Source organism: Orcinus orca, chromosome 2, assembly GCF_937001465.1.
Source record: "Orcinus orca chromosome 2, mOrcOrc1.1, whole genome shotgun sequence".
NCBI lineage: Eukaryota > Metazoa > Chordata > Mammalia > Artiodactyla > Delphinidae > Orcinus > Orcinus orca.
The window spans coordinates 20,414,299-20,433,923 of record NC_064560.1 but is presented as its reverse complement, the minus strand read 5'-3'; the positions used below and the strand labels follow the sequence as shown (position 1 = coordinate 20,433,923).

At 50.4% G+C, this 19,625-nt stretch overlaps 1 long non-coding RNA gene across 2 annotated transcripts; it reads left to right on the top strand.

Moving 5' to 3' along the window:
* The first annotated feature begins 6,937 nt into the window (after window positions 1–6,937).
* On the top strand, window positions 6,938–16,656 carry LOC117203680 (uncharacterized). 2 transcript variants are annotated; one of them, XR_007475632.1, is made up of 4 exons: window positions 6,938–7,572; window positions 10,023–10,161; window positions 10,738–15,112; window positions 15,339–16,656. It is a non-coding gene; the product is annotated as an uncharacterized LOC117203680 (long non-coding RNA). The 2 variants fall into 2 exon arrangements; XR_007475633.1 differs by having other exon boundaries at window positions 10,023–15,112.
* Window positions 16,657–19,625: the final 2,969 nt, after the last annotated feature.

Genomic DNA, 19,625 nt, shown 5'->3' with positions numbered 1-19,625 from the left:
GAAGCGTAAATGAGACCATATCACTGCCCTGTTAAGACCTTCACTGACTTACCATCACTCTTAAAATAAAATTCAAACTCTTCTTCCTTGGCCTGCAAAGCCTGCATGGTCTGGTCTGGTGATTTCTCGAGGCTTTTCTCAATCACTCCTTCCTCAGTCACAATGTTCCATCCACACTGGTGTGTTTCAGTCTTTGGACGCTAATCCTTCCCACTCTGAGCTCTGTGTTTTCTCTTCCCTGTGTCTGTACAGTTTACCTCCACATACTTCACAGGCAGCCACTTTGGAGATAGAGCATGTTCCCAACCTCCTTTTTCTTTAAATGATCAGGGTTTGGGGCTGAGCTGACTGTCACTGCTGGAATGCAGCATGGTCCCCCAAATGGCAGCCTTCTTCTCTATCCAAGTTCTGAGTCCTTGAGAGATAAGTGAAAGGAGCCAGGCAGTTGGAAACCAAAACATCATCTTCATGACTGACAAAATAGACATTGGAGAACGTGGCTTATGTTATCTGCAAACAAGGAGCTTCTGGACACTAACCCCAGCTTCAAATAAAGCTGCCCACCCAGCAACAGGCTGTGCTGTGTCAGAGCACACCTCCATGCCTTGCCCCTGGAATATTTACCGTGGGGCCGGGGGCGGGGTAGAGGGCAGAGCAGACCTGCACTCTCTGCAGGTAGGCTGGCTCGCCAAGAAAAGGAGAGGACATATCTGGACTCTGCAAACCCAGTTTCTCTTTCCAAATGTAAGGAATTCCTCTTCCTCTAGGAAGCAACATGGCAGAAGGAGACCAGAAGCATTACACTAACGAAGCTTCCTCTTCATGGAAGGAAACACCAGGAGTTGAAAAGAAGCATTCCCGACTGCGCCCCCCACCCCCAAAGTCACCTCCTTTAAATGCCCGCTCTGCTCCCCTCCCCTGGGCTGGGCTGAGGGCCTTCATCTGGCTCTCCTGGAACCCCAGCATCCCAGCATTCATCTCTCCCAATGCCACAACGATCTATTATGTGTCTGCAAACTTCCTGAGGGCAGAGACCAGGTAGAATAAAGAGTGGAGGGAAGAAATATTGTGGGAACAGTCGTTGTGTATAACTTGGAGGGGATTCTCTAGGCACATCCCACAGGTTGAGGGGTGACCCATGTTGGGAATGGAATCCCAGCTAGGATGGGACTTTCAACAAAATGAGAACAGGGCAAGGACCACAGCAGGGCTGGCGCACGCATGGAAGCCATTTTTGGAGAGCTCTCTCTGGTCCCTTCCCAGCCTCAGAGAGAGGGTAAAAATTGAAGGGAAGTTCTATCCTCCTCACACAGGGCTTTGTGTGACTTTTTTTTTTTTTTAACATCCCAAAGACAGGAATATATCCATCAGACACAGGCTGCTGCCACCACAACGTTCAGTGGTTCAACCCCTGTTGCAATGACTCCAAGGTTAAGTGGTTCAATCCATGTCGCAATGACTTTGGCTTCCTGGTGACAGAATGGGCTCTCACACATTAAACTGACGTTGTTTTAAAACCAGTGCGTCTGCATTTGAAGTCTGTCTCTACCAAGGAGATTTCAGCAGCCCCATATATAGGGTATAATACATACACGGTACTAATCACCGTGCAGGCATTACTGAGAAAGTGGTATAATCACTACTTATAACCTACAACCAGTTGAACTCTGTACTTTCTCGCCCTAGCATTTACATTTTCTGCAAAGGGTGATATTTAAGCCTGAACTATTGCAGAGAACAAGGAAGAATGTGCTTACATGTAGGGCAAGCATCCCATGGGGGAGGGCTAACCTACCAGATTGAGGACAGCAAGAAACGGAGTTATTAATATCTAAGTCACAACCTAGATGGAACAAGCAATGTTCCCAGGACAGAGCAAAGCTTAGCCCTGCTCTGGCTCCCCCACTCTAGGGGACCCCGGGGGCCAGGGGACAAATCAGAGAGGCAGTGGTCTTCATGGCTACTGACAAAGCGCTAAGACTCCTGTAGAGCTAGGTCTACACATCTAGACTCACACATAGATCTATGCATGTAAGTTTGTACAATGAATCCTTAAAGAGCCGCCATCACCCAGCTATGCTCCACGTACAACTTCCAATTATATCGTGTCCTTTAGCGGCTTCTTCCTTTCAAAGAGCCCTTGGTGTTTCTGTTAACCTTCAACTTTATAGAACTGTCCAACCAGGGAAGGGATGGAAGCCCAGTGGGACTTACTGGAGCCCACACCCTTTATAGGCGTGACCCCACCTCTAAAGCAAAAATTAAAAGGACGCTCGCATTTCCCCTGGAGGGAGATCGCTGGGGATGCCATTCCCTCGTCAATTCATCAGACATTTCTGAATTCCTACTCTGCCAGGCCACACAAGGAAGGCCTTCTGGAAGAGCAAATCCTTGAGCTGAGGCTTCAAAGATAAATTGGATCAGGTAGATATTCGAAGGATGGGTTGGGCGTAATAGGTGGATGGCATTCAGAGGGGACCACACGAGCAAAGGCATAGAAGGTGCAAAACTATGAGCAACTGTGGTATAAATTGCAAAAAGTGGGGAGGTATGGTCAGGGAAGACCTCACCTGTATCCTGCAGGCAGTAGAAGGTGTTAGGGTGAGATGTGCACAGCAAGTGGATGACACTAGGGCCAATGGAAAAGATGGACTTGCAGGATCAGGACAGGTGGGATGCTGTTGCTACGGCTCATGCTTCAGGGAGGACTTGTAAAGTGCAGGTTTTAGGCTGACCCATCAATGCTATAGACTGGAAGGGACAGTGGCCTAGAGAGATTAAAAGGCTCTTTGGGGGTGAGAGAGGACCCATACAGAGCCAGGAGCCAGTTGGGCTGATGGCCTCATCTCTGGGCCCCAAGACGAACACAGGGTGAGAAGCCATCTGACAGTGCTACAGACAACAGCTGGCCGACTCCAACCTCCATGATATCTATTCAAGTTGTTGAAAATCAAATTTGCTAAAGGTGTTTCAAAGGAGAAAGGATCCACCTCTGTGTGTGCCCAGAACAGCACTGAAATGGACTCAATGAACGGGACTCAAATGGACACACGTATACCATGTTCATAGCAGCATTAGTCACAATAGCCTAGGGTGGGAACAACCCAAGTGTCCACTGATGGGTGAAAGGATAAAAGCAATGTGGTACATATACATTCAATGGAATATTATTCAGCCTCAAAAAGGAAGGAAATCTGGACACTTGCTACAACATGGATGAACCTTGAGGACACTATGCTAAGTGAAATAAACCAGTCACAAAAGGACATATCAGGACTTCCCTGGTGGTGCAGTGGTTAAGAATCTGCCTGCCAATGCAAGGGACACAGGTTCATGTCCTGGTCTGGGAAGATCCCACATGCCGCGGAGCAACTAAGCCCGTGCTCCACAACTACTGAGCCTGCGCTCTAGAGCCTGCGAGCCACAACTATTGAAGCCCGCAAGACTAGAGCCTGTGCTCCGCAACAAGAGAAGCCACCACAGTGAGAAGACCGCGCACCGCAACGAAGAGTAGCCCCCGCTCGCCACAACTAGAGAAAGCCCGCACACAGCAACAAAGACCCAATGCAGCCAAAAATTAATTAATTATTTTTTTTAAAAAAAAGGTTAAAATGGTAAATTTCACATTATGCACATTTTTACCACATTTTTTGTAAAAGAGAGAAAGGAAAAGTGAATTTATATTCATGGAGCACCTAGTGTATATCAGCACCGGCCTAATTGATGTGCTTCAATTTATTTAATCCCACACAAAACCCCTCCAGGCTCTGTGCAAGGCAGCCAGCAGGTCAGGTGTCCAGAGACCGCCCTCTATTCTGGACTTCGGGCCTTTCTGGGAGGAGTGCACCCACCATGTGTAAGCCCCTGTCCCCAGGGCAATGGTCAAAAAACTGCCCCAACCTGCCAGAGTTTCAGGAGAAGGGGTCCCTCATTCAGCTACCAGCTCTTTAGTCCACCGACCAGGAAGAGATCTGGGCTCAGCCTCCCAGGCCCTGGCCTGCCCCTGCCTCCCAGCCCAGATATGTCTGGCCTCATAAAGAAAGGGCTCCCACATCCCAGGAATCAGAGTTCTGTGTGACCTGGGTCACATGCACGTCAGAGATGAGGAAAGGTGCACAGCTCCACGAGCTTGGCAGTCTGCTGGTTAAGGACCTCCTGCGCCCCTGACAGCCTTGGTGGAACATGAAAGACCGTTGCGATAGAGACTTAGGATCCTTCTCAACACAGCACCCTGGGGTCAGAGTTGGCTCACAAGGTGAAACCAGCCCGCCGTCCTGGCCTGGCCTGGCCTTGCCTTGTGCTTTGACTTCCCCCCAAACGGCTGCCGGCACTCCATGCCCTGTCCCATGCCCAACCCAGGCAACTGAGATGCTCTCCCCAGCCTGCTTCTTGGAGAATGCACTGAGCAGTTATAGCACGACCTCCTAAAAAGGCACAAAGCTGCAAAAGCCCACCTGCCCTCGTCCTATATCCACTTTACAGAGCCAGCTCCCGAGGGTGCATCTCCCCTCCTCTCTGTCCCACACCACTGAGCCAAGTGAAACAGCAACTTTCCCATCAGGCTCCTTTCAGAACCTCTGCCTCCCATCATGGAGGCCTGAACTGGTCTGTTTCAAAGCTTCTGTCTTTGTTAGTGGAGTAACATCGACTTCAGCCTCTTGCTCTGCCCAGCTCCAACGTGAGGGGAACAGACGGGGCACCTGGCATGAGAGATGCTGTTCTATGCCCTGCAGGCTCCCCCCTTCCCCTGCAATTTCACACACACGCGCGCGCGCGCGCGCACACACACACACACACACACACACACAGAGGTTTGGAACAAGAAGGGAAAGAGTCTGCCTTTTAGATCCCAGGCCTGCTCGATCACGGAGATAAGCGAACCCTTGCTGGCCACTGGCCTCACCCCAGAACGCACGGCCACCTCAGGGCAGCCGGGAGGGCTGGGCTGACAGACACTGGGACAGCCCTGCCCTGGCCGCTTGCACAGCAGCTTTCAAACCAGATCAGCAGGCCGAGAGCTCTTTGTTCTTTCTGGCACCTGTTTAACTCGTGTTAAACCAGGGCTCTGGCGGCTCCCTCTCGGAAGGGAGAGGAGAAGGCTGCATTTCCTTTAAGTGAGCGGCGGCCTCATACCTTAGAATCGCAACTAGCCTGACGAGTCACGCTTCCTCCCTGCCAAGTCACCAGAACTCTGGGGCTCCCGCCGCCATCAGAGAACTCCAGGCTGAGGGGGACCCTGGGGCCAGGTCTGGAGGAGACCCCCCTCTGCGCCCCCCTACTTCCAGGCAGGACCCGCCTATGAGCCTTCAAGGCAGCAAGGACTCATGTTCAAGGCTGACGTCTTGGGAATCCAGGGAAGGCGATTGCACCAACACCTAGGATGGGGCTGTGAACAGCAGGTGTTTCATTTGTTTGGGGCGCAAAGGGGCAGCCCAACCTGCTCTCACTCCACCAGCTGCTTTAACAAGCACCACAAACGGTAATTACCTTTTGCCAGGTGGACCAGTTGAGGAAACGGATGGCTTCCCCTGGAGCTGGGGTGCCTGCCAGCCCCAGGGTTCTTGGGACTATCCCTGAATGTCTTGCTCTGGCTTCTAATGCGCTAGACTTGTTATGTGAGTCACAGCCCAATTAAAGTAAAAGTGGAGGAGGAAAAACAAATGAAGGAAAAGACGGGATAACTACAGAGAGGATATAAGACAAGTAAGCATTTATATTACAGGATGCCTTCCTGTAAAAAACGCCAGCCCAGAATCTCAGCTTACGATACTTCCATTGTCTAGCACAGAGGCAACTGTAATCATTACAGAATGATAATTATTTTATTTTGCACCCCCCCCAGATCCATCAGAAGTTTCCTTTTGGTCACTAGTGAATTTTCAACATTACTACATTGTCAGAAATCTGATTTACATACAACTGTTTCAGACCCCCTATATTGTATTAAAAGCAAGATATTCTTGGAATCTGAAGGTAGCTAAGCTTGGAAAACACCAAATGCTTTGGTAATTCTAGATAATAATAAGTGCCCATTTGGCATGAGAGAACATGAAATATAAACGTCAGCTCATCAAACGACTTCAAATGTCTTAAAAAGGAAAGAAAACAATGCATTCCAGGAGCGAAACGTGGTAACAAACCCGACTCAGAGAAGTCCTCAGTCGTTAGGCAGCTCCGTAGAGCATGAAGCCAATGGTGGCTGTGCTCCCAGGTTCCTCCTCGTTTGTAACTGGACAGGTTGGGGAGGCAAGGCTGGGTTCCTCCACAGTCCCCAGAGCTCACCACGGTTCACCAGTGCATTGATCTTATTTTTCAAGCAAGGTTAGCTTTGGCACAGGTCTGGGAAGAAGTATGTAGGGTCCCGGTGGACTTCCGTACCCCATGGCCCTCTCTCCCACACCTGACCCAAAGCTGGACCAGCCCACAGGCAAACTGTAAAAGTAGACAAAGGAATCTTCAGCTTCCTCCACCTGCCCACCCTAGTGTCTACCTCACTCCTTTCCTTCTTCTTGCAGGTCCCAGCCCAGCCCTATGTTCTCCTAAACCTTAGGTTTTAAGGGAAAATGTGATGGTCTTTCATCAAGATGTCAATGGCTGACCTCTGGCAGCTGAGCTATCGCCTCTCTGAGCAGCATCTGTGTTCTTGCTGGGTCATTTAATTGTTAATATGACTCGGCCAAGGGATGCCCAAGTAGCTGGTAAAATATCATTTCTGGGCATGCCTACGAGGACGTTTTCGGAAGCATTTGAATTGGTAGAGTGAGTAAAGAGTTCCCTCTCTGATGTGTGTGGGCATCATCCAATCCATGGAGAGCCTGAATAGAACAAAAAGGCAGAGGAAAGAGGAACTCGCTCTGTCTGCTTGAGCTGGGATGTCCACCTTCTCCTGACTTTAGACATTAGCACCCCCTCAGACCTGGACCAGGACTTACCCACTAGCCCCCTGGTTCTCAGGCCTTCAGGTTTGGACTGGAACTACACTCCTGGCTTTCCTGGGCCTCCAGCTTACAGAGGGCAGATTGGGGGACTTCTCCGGCTCCAGAATTGCATGAGCCAATCCCTCACAATAAATCTCCTTTGTATATCTGTCTATCTATATATATCCTATTGGTCCTGTTTCTCTGGAGAAGCCTGACTTAATACAAAGAGGAATATGGTCTAACTGGAATTTCAGGTGTCAGAAGGAACAGGAGGTGTGGGGGAAGATGAGGGGTAGGGAGGAACATCACAGAGAAGCTCTGAAGTCACACTGAGGAGGTGTCACCGACGTGAGCCACACACAGGACGAGGCCAGGTACTACGGGGTAGACCAGTTGTTCAGGAGAAACCACCTTTGATAGGCTACTTAACCAGGGGACAAGGGTGACCCAGGTGCTGCCAGCTCTATCTGGTGTGGCCTCAGTAGTGCTCCATGCTGGGGGACAGGGGCTCTGTCTCCCAGAGGAGAAGATCTTCTCTACAAAGGGGCTTCATACACAGGGTTGAGGAAAGTATCTGGATACAGAAAATGGCATCAGCAGTTCTGACTGGCCCCAGGTGTGTCCCTTCCTTTTCACCCCAGGAGAAACTCAGGTATTCTGGGCTTGTGCCATTTAAACACACAGGAGGGATGGCTCGTTGGTGACCTCATTACCGTCATTGCCCAGAGAACCAGTTACACCTGCTCACGGCCCACAGCCTGCTGACGCTGGGCTCGGATGCCAGGCCCAGGAAAAGCCTCAGTGAAACCCAGTTTCTGGGCAGAAAATCCTCCCTTTACAGCCACATCAAGGGCTTAGAACTGTTTCTTCTTGGGTGGGGAAAGAATAAGGCTTTCTGTGCTCATTGAGAAATAGATGAGCCATGAGTCCCAATTGGTGTGAACTGTCTCCTTCACATGCTTCTCGAGCACCACCCACACAGTTGTGGGTAGAGCTGTGGGCCCCACGAGTCAGCACCCTGGAGCCTGAACACGGGGTTGGTCCACCTTAAGGCGAGGAGGCCAGCCTTTCCTCATCAGGCAGCCTTGGCTTCCAGCTGCCCTGGGGCTGGGGAGGCTGCATAGCATCCTGGGCAGAAGGGCAGCCAAGGGCTGGCTGGCAGCAGCCAACATGGCCTATTGGAGGCCGTCTGGGGATCCACCTGTGTCTATTACAGCCGGAAACACGGATTCCAATCTACTTGTGTTCCTTTGATGAGGTTTTTTTTCCAGACTGGTTTCTTCGTCCATCATCTTTACGGCTGTTTATTTATTCCTGCCTTTGCTTTCTTGATCATTTTTGCATGTCTGCTGTTCCAGGCTTCCGTTTCTCTCTCTTAGAGTGTGGTTGAATTCCCTGTGACATACTTCATTCCTTATCGGATCAATTACGTCTCCCCTTCTGACCTATAGTTTTGACGGGGGGTTTGCAGTCATAGCCACTTTCTGTATCTGGTCACTTGGCAGGGAAGAGACAGAGGAGAGTTTCTGTGGGGTTCCGAGCAGCCTTTGCTGGCAAAGCTGCACCTCGCTTTCTCTTCTGAGATGGTGTGAAATGTCCTAGATTTCACACTACCTCATTTTGAGTATTTCTAACTGCTGTACGGATCCCTCAGGTCTTAGGGTCATTCCTCCAAATTTTGTGGAGTTCTGGAAAGGGGCTAAGATCCTGAGAGCCTGGGGGTGGAGGGGCGGGGTAAGAGTTTTTGTTCTCATGCAGTTTCCCTATCAATATCGTCAAACTGTTTCATTCACTAGAGAATGTTCCTGATTTTATTGATTAATCTTCCTTTTTATATTTTGCTTTCGGGGGATGTTTGCAGGGGGTGAAGCTGGAGTTAGGAGCTGCTTAGTATATCATGTTTCTTTCCTCAGGGACCACTTTTCAAAGTTTACAGTATGGGATTGTATTCTTTTCTGTGTCTGAGCACCGACCGACAGTGGGGTTTGGGGCTAGACACAACCATGTTCTGTTGATCTCATTAAGCTCTGGGGAGTGAGAGAGTTGTGGTCTGACTTTATTCTTGGGAAATGCAGGTCCATGAAATTATAGACCAGCGTTCCACAGAGCAGGGTGTGGGCAGCAGAGAACAGAACAGGCCCCCAGGCTATGGTGGCTCTGGGACGGTGGCCCCGGCGTCCTCCCCACAATACCTCTGACAGCCCTTAGTTCCCACCTGGAGACGGACGTCCTCTTGGCCACAACCAGAGCCAAGAAAACAGGGACCTGCTTTCAACTGAGCTGACATCTGAGAAAAAGAAAGGCTTTCATTTCTGTTAGGAGCCTCCACCCTCAAAGCTAAGCGATGGCCTCTGTGGCCGGTACCTCAGCAGGACCTTGTCAAGGATCCACATTCTCCGATCCCTCTGCCTGGTCCTTCTCCAGGTGCACAGGAGTCCGTCTTCCTCCAAAGAGAATCTCTCCCCAAGTTTATAGCTAGCTCTAGTAGCCATTTTGGCAGTAGAAGATCAAAGTGTGAAAAGTGCCCTCAGGTCAATGGAACAACCATATGCCCGATGGCGAGGGGAGAGTGCTCCCTACATAGACAAAGCCTCCTCTCTGCACCCCCGTGTCCACCGTAGCTGACACAGGGACAGGGGTCACCTGGCCAGCCCAGCCAGAGAGCTGCCCTCGGGTGGGGATGGGAGAGGCAAGGAGTATGGTAGGGCGCTTCCTCAAGAGTTACCAGCTTAAGGGACTTCCCTGGTGGTCCAGTGGTTAAGACTCCATGCTTCCCACGCAGGGGACACCGGTTCAATCCCTGGTAGGGGAACTAAGATCCCACTTGCCGCGGAGCCAAAAAAATTTAAAAATGTTTTTAAAAAGTCACCAGCTTTCAACTTTACAGTCTTTTAAAACCATTAGTTCAAAAATCTGCACCCTGTAACATTTGGCATCCAGTGGCAAAGCCCAAACGCCCTGCCCTGACTTGGGCTTCACCTTATCCCAGGAAGGCTCCTGGTTGACTCCAAGCCCTTAGGTCAGTTCCAGCCTCTCCCTGCACCAGGTTCCCCCACCCCCATGGGCCGTGATCACGTATTTCCTTAACTTACACCCACACAGTGTGTGAAGTGGACCAGGGCACAGAGAAAACCAAGGAAGAATTTGCCAAACAGGGAGAAGATGAGGGCACCCAGAGCTGAGCACTGCCAGCATCCTGCAGCCGGAGGAGGCATCTGGCAAGAAGGAGAGCCACTATTTGGTAAACCCACCCACATGTCTGCCAGAGATGTTAGGAATTCCTCACCTGATTCCTGGCCACAGATGCTCCTGTAACAAGCGGTGATTCACCTCCCTGGCAGTGCCATGGAGCTATCTGGCTCTGCCTGTGTGTGGTTTGTGGGGTCCAGGGTTTGGCACAGAGGGAGAAGGGGGAGGGGAAGGGTGCCCACTGTTTTCCAGCACCGCGTCTCTGGCTTAACCAATAATAGTTGTTTTCTTTCAAACATCAGAATTCCTGAATTGTAGTTACATTTTTTTTGAGAAGGGATCGCAGAAATAGAGATGTAAGGAATCTCCACGTTCAAAAGCACAGCCCAGAGCAGACCTACGGGGGCAAGTCCAGCCCTGGGTGACCAGTAAATAGCGCTCCAATCAGTGTGCACATACATATGGTCACATCCCTTCTACTTTTGCCATTAATACTCAGACTTTGTCTAACTGTCAGGAAACCCATTTATCTCCTTCATGGGGCTCTCCCTCTCCCTCCTCACCCCAAGAGGTCCACACCATCTGAGCAGAGAAAAACATCAAGTCTAAAATGTCTTTGCTTCTGAAGGCCACCGAGCACTGTTGCTGGAAACCGTTCCTGCTTGATTCCGCCAGCCATCTCCGTCCACCACCTGGCAAGAGTTGTGCACAAGAGGCTTGGGCTCTTAGAGGTGGGGTCAGCCACTTCCTCGGGACTAAATCTAGCCCGGAGGGCCCCAAACGTGAGTCCCCCTGTGTATTGGTTTCCTAACGCTGCCATAACAAATGACCACAAACTGGGTGGCTTAAAACAATGGAAATTACTCTCTCACAGTTTTGGAGGATGGCAGTGTGAAATCAAGGTGTTGGCAGGTTGGTCTTTCTGGGGTTCTGAGGGTGGACCCTTTCCATGCCTCTCTCCTAGCTTCTGGGGGCCGCCAGCAATCCTTGGCTGGCAGCTGCGTGATTCCAATCTCCACCTCCTTCACGCGGCCGTCTCTGTGTTTCGCCTCTGCTCTTCTGTCATTGGATTTATGGCCCACTTGGTTAATCTGGAATGTTTTCATCTCGAAATCCTTAACCTAATTACATCTGCAAAGGTACGTTTTCTGAATAAGGTGATATTCACAGGTTCTGCTGGACATATCTTTTAGGGGAGCACCATTCAATCCAGGTGTATTAGTCAGCTCAGGTTGCCATAACAAATACCAAGGACTTGGGGGCTGAAACAACAGACATTTATGTTCTCACAGTTCTGGAGGCTGGAAGTCCAAGATCAAGGTGTCAGCAAGGTTGGTTTCTCCAGAGGCCTCTCTCCTTGGCTTGCAGACGGCCACCTTCTTACAGTGTCTTTGCGTGGTCCTTCCTCTGTGGGCATATCCCTGGTGTGTCTCTGTGTGTCCACACCACCTCTTCTTATACAGTCACCTGTCATGTTGGATGAGAGGCCCAACCTCTGACCTCATTTAACCTTAATCCCTTCTATAAAGGCCTTATCTCCAAATGCAGTTACCTTCTGAGGTTCAGGGTGTTAGGGCTTCAACATAGGAATTCTGAGGGGGCACAATTCAGCCCATAACAAGGAGGTGGTTTTTAGACACAGACCTTGCTGAGGAAGAGAAAAAGCAAACGTCTATTCTCTGGTGACTCACCCCCTGCTCTGGTGCCCCGTCCACCTCAGAGGACACAGGGCGTGTGGCTCTGTCCCAGGGCTACACATGCCAGGCCCTGCCCAGCACGTCACTCACATTAATCAGGTACCGGCCTTTCCTTCCCTCTTCAGTGTCACCCCCTCTGGTGCATTTGGGCAGGCGTGACAGCAGAAGGAGGTGGGTTGCCCGCGCGGGGTCCAGAAGCCCCTGTCTGACCACTGCCTCTCCAGCTGGGCATTCCTCCTGCTCTGCCAGGGCCACTCCTCACCCCACTGTCGACCACAACTCAGAGGGACCCGTGGCTGCAGTCCCTGCGGTGCGGTGGGGGGAGGAAAAACCCAGGAGACCCCACCTCTCTTGGTGGCCCCATCCGTTACTCCAATCTGTAAAATCACCATATTGTTAAAAAAGTTCTGTCTGTTGGGGTACTTTTGGTGGCAAGTAAGAGCCAATCTAACTCAAAGTGGTTTTAACAGTAAGAACTTATTGGTCCGCATAAATGAAAAGCCCAAATGTGGAGTGGGCTTCAGGCAGGGGTTGATCCAGCAGTTCAACAATGCCACCAAAAACCCATATTCCTTTCCATTTCTTGTCCCTGTTTGTCTTCCTGGTATTGGTTTCAACCAAGGGCTCTGTCCTCTTCGGTTACAAGATGGTCACGAGCAGCTCCTGGGATAAGCTGCCTCCATCCCACAGAGCAAGAAGAGAATACCTTCCCCCAACTGGATCAGAGAGCCTAAGCATCCTTCTGATGTGGACCACATGCCCATCTCTGAACTAATCAGTGTGCCTGGGGGTAGGGTGGGACTACTTTAGAAAACAAGGACCCATTTCTGGAGCTGGAGGGCGGTGGTAGAACAGCCACTCCACCCAAACCACGCACTGCCTTGCAAGAATTGAGCCACAGAGGCAGGCTGACATAGATGATTCGGGGTCAGCTTCACCATCCACTGCATCCACAAGTTGGATGTGGATTGTGCTGAAGAGCAGAGAAAACAAAACATATTACAGCATGTGTTGCAGGTGAGATTGTATGTATGTAAAATACACCTTGACCTCTGATCCAGGGGGAAAGTCTTTAAGGAATACCCTTGTCGTAGGCAGAATTATGGCGTCCCAAGAGATTCCACGCACTAATTCCTGAGATTATGAGTATGCTATCTTGTCCATGAATGTGGTACCGTACATGACAAAGGGACTTTGCAGATGTGATCCGTTGACCTTAAAATAGATTATCCTGGATGATCTGGGTGGGCCCGATATAACCACATAAGCCCTTAAGACGAGGGGCAGAAGAGGAAGTCTCAGAATTGCAAAGCACAAGAATGAGTCAATGCACTCATTGACTCAACCCGCTCCAGGGAGGCCCTGGACTGACAGTAAACCCAGAACAGGGACTTCCGTCCTACAGTTGCAGGGAACCAAATTCTGCCAACAATCTGAGTAAGCCTGGGAGTGGATTCACCCCCAGAGCCTCCAGATAACAGTCTTGATTCCAGCCTATGAGCCCCTAAGCAGAGGGTCCCACTGAGCCTGCCTGACTTCTGACCTGCAGAATTATGACTGGGTGTCACTACCTTTGTGGTCATTTGTCATACAGCAAGAAAACACAATGAATACAGTGAGGAAGGTAATCGTATTAGTCAGAGTTCTCCAGAGAAACACAACCAATAGGTGATAGATAGATAGATAGACAGATATTATGAGGGATTGGCTCACTTGATGATGGAGGCTGAGAAGTCCTACAACCTGTTCTCTGTACGCTGGAGACCCAGGAACGCCCGTGGTGTGGTTCCAGTTCAACCCTGAAGACCCGAGAATCAGGGGACAGACGGTGTAAGTCCTAGTCCAAGTCCAAAGGCCCAAGAACCAGGAGCCCCAATGTCCCAGGGCAGGAGCAGATGGACAGCCTAGCTCAAGGAGGGAGAGTGAACACGCCCATCCTCTGCCTGCTTACTCCGTTCAGACCTCAGCAGCTTGAGTGAGGCCCCCCTGCGTGGGTGAAGGCGATCTTCTCTACTCAGTCTACCTATTCAAGTGCTAATCTTTTCCCCAAACACCTTTACAAACACACCAGAAACAAAGTGTTACCAGCTCTCTGGTCAACCGTTGGCCCAGTCAAATTGACACAGAAAATTAACCATCACAGAATTATTATTTCTCTGTTTTACAAATGAAGAAACCAAGGCACAGAGAAGTTAAGTGACTTGCAAAAGGTGGCACAACTAGGAGATGATGGTACTGGCCCCTTGAAACCAGGTAGGCTCCAGACCCTATGCTTGTAACCATTATGCCATCCTGGTATAACCATTATACCTCCAGTTTGGAGATGAGGGGCAGGTTTTTTTCAGGCGAGAAGTCATCAGGCAGTGGATTTCTAAACCAGGTTTTCAGAGCACACCTTGCAGATCTCACGTGCCAACACTGGATGCTACATTCGAAGGAGAGGTTCCATCTTCATTTCCAGAACTGACAGCCTCTGAGGTCTCTGGGATAGACTTTCTCCTTGTTGCCTTATAGCACATGTGGCTTGCAGAAATGTGTTAAATCGGATTTTGCCATCTGAAGCAGGAAGAGGATTATAATAGTAACCAGTATCCACTCTGCCCTCTCTACATACCAGGTACCCCGCCTTTTGCAAACATTGTTTCCTTCGATCCAGTCAGGGGCCCTCTGGGATGGACAAGGAAGTTTCTCAGTGCAGATGTACGTAAACTCAGCCTCAGAGAGGCCCAGGGATCAACCAGTCAACAAGCAGGAGAGCCGGGCCCCAAAGTCCCAAGCCCAAGTCACACCATCCACCCACCAGTAAGAGGATGACGGCCATCAAAGTGGGCTCGGCAGCCTCCAGATGTGACAAGGGCGGAAAATGAAAGAGGGTGTGTGGTGACATGTGAGTGGGGCCTGGCCCTGCAGTAGAGACTTAGGAAAAGCTAGAGAGAAAAGAAAGTCATTTCTTTGCAGCTTGAGGTGGTGGGTACAACACCGTCATAAGCCCTCAGTAAGCGAAGGGCTGAGTTCATGGTATGAAATCTGGGAGGGGTTTATGGGAAGAGGGGGCACAACACACTTATCCCAGGGGGCTGTGAAAACAGAGAGTCCAGAACTCCACCCCAGTTCTATCAAATTAGAATCTGTGGGGCTGTCACTAACACTTCCATTTTTTGTTTTTTTTCTTTTCTTTTCTTTTCTTTTTGGCCACACCACGCAGCATGCAGGATCTTAGTTCCCCGACCGAGGACCGAACCCACATCCCCCGCATTGGAAGCTGCATTGGAAGCACAGAATCTTAAACGCTGGACCACCAGGGAAGTCCTGGCAATCCAATTTTTTTTTTTTTTTTTTTTTTGCGGTACGTGGGCCTCTCACTGTTGCGGCCTCTCCCGCTGCGGAGCACAGGCTCCAGACGCGCAGGCCCAGCGGCCATGGCTCACGGGCCCAGCCGCTCCGCAGCATGTGGGATCCTCCCGGACCGGGGCACGAACCCGCGTCCCCTGCATCGGCAGGCGGACTCTCAACCACTGCGCCACCAGGGAAGCCCCTGGCAATCCAATTTTTAATAAGCCACCAGGGAAGCCATAGGTACACTGAAGTTTAAGACTTCCTGGCTGTTGGGCTTCCCTGGTGGCGCAGTGGTTAAGAATCCGCCTGCCAATGCAGGGGACACAGGTTCGAGCCCCGGGTCTGGGAAGATCCCACATGCCACGGAGCATCTAAGCCCATGCACCACAACTACTGAGCCTGTGCTCTAGAGCGAGCCACAACTACTGAGCCCGCACGCCTACAGCCCATGCTCTGCAACAAGAGAAGCCACCACAGCGAGAAGCCCGCACACCGCAACGAAGAGTAGCCCCCGTTCACCACAACTAAAGAAAGCCCACGCACAGCAACAAAGACCCAACGCAGCCAAAAATAAATAAATAAGTTAATTAATTAAAAAAAAAAAACGTACTAGCTGTTATGGGTTGAATTGTATCTCCTGCAAATTCATATGTTGGAGTCCCAACTCCCAGTACCTCAGAATGGGACCTTTCTTGGAGATGAGGTCTTCAAAGAGGTAATCAAGTCAAAACGAGGTCATTAGGGTGGGCCCTAGTCCTATGTGACTGGTGGCCTTATAAGAAAGGGAAATGTGGACACAGACACGCACATGGAAAACGATATGAAGAGACACAGAGAAGACGGCCGTGGACAAGGTAAGAAGAGAGCCTGGAAAAGACACTTCCTTCACCGCCCCCAGAAGGAACCAACCCTGCTGGTACCTTGAGCTCAGACTTGCAGGCTCCAGAACCGTGAAACCATAGCTGTCTGGTGTGTAAGCCACAGAGTGTGTGGTACTTTGTGACAGAGGCCCTAGTAAATGAACACACCGGCCCCACGGAGAAAGGGACCTTTGCAGGACGTGTATCTGCCATGGGCCTGGGGCAGGGTGGGTGTGGGCACCCAGAATGTTCCCAGCCACAGCTCAAAGATAAGACTAGTGCTCTACTTCCCTCCAAGCAGGGAGAAAGCTTTTCACACCAAGTTCTTGCAGTGAAGAAATCTGAGAGCAGCAGCAAAGCCAGTGTCTGTTTTCTGGGACAGGGAGGAAGGATGGAACGAAGCATCTGACTCCGAGAAGCAGAAAAATGTGGAGGGGCGGGGTGGGGGAGGGGGGAGAGAGAGATTGAAAGTGGAAAAAGAGAGAAACGGGGATCCTGGGAGATCATGGTTTTCATTCCTTATTTGTTCTTAACTTCTAGGCTGGTGCTACAGAGGGCGTCTTCTTTTCTGACCTGCAGGAGCTCGAAAATAGGACTGGGTTGGCATTCGGAGCACGTCTCTTACTTTGTAAAATAAATGCTCCTCTGAAAGTCTCCTGCTGGGTTCTCCCGGATTCTGGGTCACTGTTCCCACCCCAGGGTCTCCCAGAATGGGGGCTGGGCTGGCAGGAAAAGATGCCAGTCTCTCCTGGGCAGCCCTCTGGCCTGTTCAGTGTCCATCAGAGTCCTTTGTCCCCAGTAGAGCCCTTGAGGCTTCATGTCCCTGGCAATCCTGCCTTTGAAGGAAGAAAGCACGTGGGGTGAGGACACCTCTTCCAGGCTGCCCTCTGGACTCACAGCAAGGCCCCGCATGCCCCAGAGCACTTGGTAAATAGCAGCTCTTTGATGAATGATAAAAGCACAGTGAGGCCCCAGTGACTAGAGAACGTCCTGACTGGGTCACCTCAGGCCTTAGGACGGTCACCATGCTGCATTTTTCTATCTCACCCTCCACAGTACTGAACGATTTCCCTCCTAGCCTCAAAGTTCCCCTGTTTAATATGAGCTCGACTGCCCTTCTCTCTCTACCCTAAGAAAATGAGGCACATTCCCAAGAAATCACAGCACACCGCAGCTGGAAGGGATCTTCAGAATCATGCTGTCCACCCCTGAATTTATTGGCAAGAAACACAAGGCTCAGCGAAGTTAGGGCACCGTCTCTCTGCCAATTACTGACTGGTGGCAACCGCAGCCCGAGCCTCCCGAACCCCTGCTAGGGATCCTTCTATAAAACCAAAGCCAAGTGCTGATCCCACAACACACGGGAGGGTGGAAAGCGGTGCAGAGGGAGGAGTTCCCTGATTTGAGATCTGATTTGTTTTCAAAACAAGGCCTAGACGCCCAGCCCTTTCCTACTCAAGACATTTGCATAAACCGCCCTCCTGTCTAAAAGTCTTTGCACCCAGACGGCTTCCTCCTGGTCCACAGCCTTTCCTTCTTCAGGTCTTATCTTGAACGTCATTTCCCCAGAAAAGGCGCTCCAGGATTCCCCAGACCGATTAGGACCTAGAGATAAGCGCTCTCACAGCAGCGGGCTTTTCTCCTTTATGGCGCTTATCGGTCATCACAACCACATTCTCAGTGGAGAGGTAGTCATTTCCTGTCTAGCTGCTACTGGCATGTAAGCTTCATACCAACCTTCTCATCCCCAGGTTTCCAGCACCACCTACGACATCATACACACAGTGGGTGGTAGAGAGGTATGTACTGACTCAATGGCTGATTTAGCAAATTAAGGACTCTGAGAAGTTCTGCAATAAAGCAACCTATATAACTTTGCTTTCACTTAGCATTTCCCAGACCTAGTGGAGCCTGGAACCCTCTTCTTGAGAGATGGCCCTCTGAGGAGCTAGACTGTCCAGATAACAAGGGCACACCTGGGGAGACAACTGTGCCATGCTGCAGCACACAGACTGCCCCAAGTTTAAAAGGTTCTGATGCCTCCTGCAGCCCTGTCCCAGAGAGAACAGAACATGGTTTCTTTATGAGAGATAAAAAGAAATTTGACTCACGGTCCCTTCTGCCATCAGAGAAATAAATATATTGCCATCATCCCCAAGCCTTCATTCTCAGGTCAGATAGATCTTCAGAATCTAGGACTCTTGGAAATCAGAAGCACCATCATCTGGCTTCTACAGTAGTGAAGGTGCCTCTTCCAAGGAAGCAGAATATTTTTCCGAAGAAAGTGAAATCAGCATCCACTATGAATTCTAGTCCAGGGCAGGGCCTGACTCTCAGTCAAGGTGGAGGAGAAAGGCAGATATTCCAGTCCGAAGCTTACTTTTATGTATCAACTTGACTGGGCCAAGGGACGCTCAGATATCTGGTTATTTCTGGGTGTGTCTGTGAGGGCGTTTCCAGAAGAGATTAGCATTTGAACTGGTGGCCTGAGTAAAGAAGATCCCCCCTCCCCAATGCAGTGGGCTTCATCCAATCCATTGATGTCCTGAATAGAACAAAAAGGCAAGGGAAAATTCACACTCTGCCCAACTGAATTGGGATAACAGTCTTCTCCTGCCCTTGGACATCAACACTCCTGATTCTATCTCTGAGCCTTCAGACTTGGACAGGAACAACCATCGGCTTTCCTGGGTCTCCAGCTTGAAGAGAGCAAATTGTGGGACTTCTCGTCCTCTGTAATTGCATAAGCCAATCCCACATAATAAATCTTTTGATAGATAGATAGATAGATAGATAGATCCTATTGGTTCTGTTTCTCTGGAGAACCCTGACTAATACACCAAGTGGTAACTATTGCTTGAGGAATCCAAGTACCCATTAAGGGACAACATCAAGGGTAACAGACCGTCTTGCCTGGGAAGATTCAGTTTTGCACAAGATCTAGAACACAGCAGAGGGAACAGGACTCAGTGGTGGGGCCAGCCCACATCCACATGAAACCAGGAGCAAGAAGGGCAGACACCATGGGACTTCCCTGGTGGTCCAGTGCTTAAGAATCTGCCTTCCAATGCAGGGGACGCGGGTTTGATCCCTGGTCGGGGAACTAAGATCCCACATGCCGTGGGGCGACTAAGCCGCATACTTGAGAGCCCGTGTGCCGCAAATACTGAGCCCCGTGTGCTCTGGAGCCCATGCACTGCAACTAGTGAGCCCATGCGCCACAACTAGAGAGAAGCCCACACGCCACAACGAAAGATCCTGCATGCTGCTACTAAGATACCACGTGCCACAACTGAGACCCGACACAGCCAAATAAATAAATGAATAAATACATATATTTTTTTAAAAAAGGATATGCTCTTTAAAAAAAAAAAAGCAGGGCAGACACCAGGCGGAGGGAGAAGAATCAGAACAAATGAACATCTCCTGGCTGGAGGGCTGTGGGCGTGCAGGGCAACAGCAGCTGCACCCTGGCCCTCAAGGCAACGACTTCTCATGCAGAAAGAGCAGAAGGAAACTGAAAGGACCACAGCTGAGAGAGGAGAAAGCTCATCAGAAGAGAGAGGACAAGCTAGAGTAGGTCAAGGGTAATACAAAGCTCAGAGGGAGAGACATGGAGAGAG